Source organism: Nematolebias whitei, chromosome 1, assembly GCF_014905685.2.
Source record: "Nematolebias whitei isolate Nwh7 chromosome 1, NemWhi1, whole genome shotgun sequence".
Taxonomy (NCBI): domain Eukaryota; kingdom Metazoa; phylum Chordata; class Actinopteri; order Cyprinodontiformes; family Rivulidae; genus Nematolebias; species Nematolebias whitei.
The window spans coordinates 92,365,239-92,367,566 of record NC_056498.1 but is presented as its reverse complement, the minus strand read 5'-3'; the positions used below and the strand labels follow the sequence as shown (position 1 = coordinate 92,367,566).

General features: G+C 38.6%; 1 protein-coding gene across 1 annotated transcript in view; it reads left to right on the top strand.

The window, feature by feature from the left end:
• Nucleotides 1-2,328, top strand: part of ehbp1 (EH domain binding protein 1) — a gene marked incomplete in the record, with an annotated part of 851,057 nt that overhangs the window by 717,642 nt on the left and 131,087 nt on the right.

The following is a 2,328-nucleotide window of genomic DNA, read 5'->3' as shown; positions in this document are numbered from 1 at the left end:
ACACACACACACACACACACACACACACACACACACACACACACACATATATATATATATATGTGTATATATGTGTGTGTATATATATACAGGTCCTTCTCAAAAAATTAGCATATTGTGATAAAGGTCATTATTTTCCATAATGTAATGATAAAAATGAAACTTTCATATATTTCAGATTCATTGCACACCAACTGAAATATTTCAGGTCTTTAACACTAGAAGTCCCAGAGAAGGGTCATTTAACATTTCTACCTTTGGAACCCAGAGACGGGTCGAGTGACCTGAAGGATTTTAGCTAACATCCTATAATGAGCTGTTAACAGGCGCTTTTGTTTTGTAAATAAGGGCATTACTGGTGTACCACAGGAGGGGGCACGCTTAACTCCCAACTAACTGTTTTCCATTGAGTTTAGCCATTTAGTTTCTAGTTAGTTATATTCAGTTTATTGTATTTTATAATATGAAGATTTTTTATATATATATTGGTGGCACATTGTTACACATTTTGAACAAATTGAAGTCGATTTACCGTTTATTTTTCAATTGGTTTGGCTCATTTCTTGAAACCGAGATGACATTCTCAAAACACCATGTGAAACACAACTCAAGAGTCTTTGCATTTTGAGGTTACTGACAATTTGTATGAAACACATATTTTGTTTTGATGTATATAGTATTTAGCTTAGTTTTGAGCAAAAAAGCACAGACCATAAGCAATTGTGTGTAAGTCAAGAGGACTAAAACTTCAGCATGAGAAATATAAAAAACAACAACCGTTATTTGTTTCCATGCTTTTTATTTTTGTCATAAAAATACAAGGGATAAAACAATTCTACACATATTTACACTATGCTCTAGTGGGGGGGCTGCGTGTGTGTGAGTGGCATGTCCTCCTTGTGTGACTGGCATTTCAGCACTCACTCAGCAGTCCATCTGCACTGTCGAAACATACCTGGCACTGCCAGGGTATGTCCCTGGTACATTTGCCACATGTGTATTTGTAACAGTTGACGCATCTCACAGTTGCACAATTGTTCGTGCATCGATGTTTGGTCTGACACTTTGCCCTTTTGCCAGGGCTGGGTGTGGAAGGTTGTTGCTGAAGCAGTTTCTCCTTGCGTGCCTTCTTCTCACAATTAATGTGGTTATTTTTTTTCTAAACTGTCATTTTGAACCCACTTCTCTTTTTTCTGAAAGAAAAACATTACTAAAATCTTTTAGAAAAACTTTTGCATATATCTTGAAACAGATTGTATGTTTTGCTAACTTTTGTTTTGTTTTGTTCATTTGGCAAAATGACCTGGATAATGCATCTCTCCCAAAACACCATGTATGCTTCAAAACAAAATATGTGTTTCATACAAATTGTCAGTAACCTCAAAATGCAAAGTCTCTTGAGTTGTGTTTCACATGGTATTTTGAGAATGTCATCTCGGTTTCAAGAAATGAGCCAAACCAATTGAAAAATAAACGGTAAATCGACTTCAATTTGTTCAAAATGTGCACCAACGTGCCACCAAGAGATATAAGTTCAAAATATAACCAGTTGATTTCGCATCTGTTTGGAGTATTAGACGGACGTTTGTGTGAGTTCAGCTTATCTCTCCCCTGCTGATTCCTAAGGCAATGGCCACATTTACAAATGAAAGGATGCTAATTGGAGCCATCAGAGTTGTCTGGTTTGGAGCACTACTTTGACTAAGGCTGCGCTTTTTTGCGCAAGTGAACCTGGCTTCTAAATCCCCCGCTCCCTGGATTGGACATTGGAATGCAGTCTGGTGAGGTGGGTGTGTCTGAGTTACTTGTGTGCATATTTAAAACAAATGGCAGTTAATGGCCCGCAAATTGTTGAAGAGAAGGAGGGGGTTTGTCCTCAGGATCTTGAAAATCTAGTCACTCTAGTGCTAAGGGTCTTTTGACCCTTTTTCAGGACTTCTGGGGGGAGGTCGAAATTCCTGGGACTTCTAGTGTTAATTGTTTTAATACTGATGATTATGGCATACAGCTCATGAAAACCCAATATGCCTGTCCCAAAAAATTAGCATATCATGAAAAGGTTCTCTAAACAAGCTATTAACCTAACCATCTGAATCAACGACGTAACTCTAAACACCTGCAAAAGATTCCTGAGGCTTTTAAAAACTCCCAGCCTTGTTCATTACTCAAAACCGCAATCATGGGTAAGACTACCGACCTGACTGCTGTCCAGAAGGCCTTCATTGACACCCTCAAGCAAGAGGGGAAGACACAGAAAGAAACTGCTGAACGAATAGGCTGTTCCCAGAGTGCTGTATCAAGGCACCTCAGTGGGAAGTCTGTGGGAAG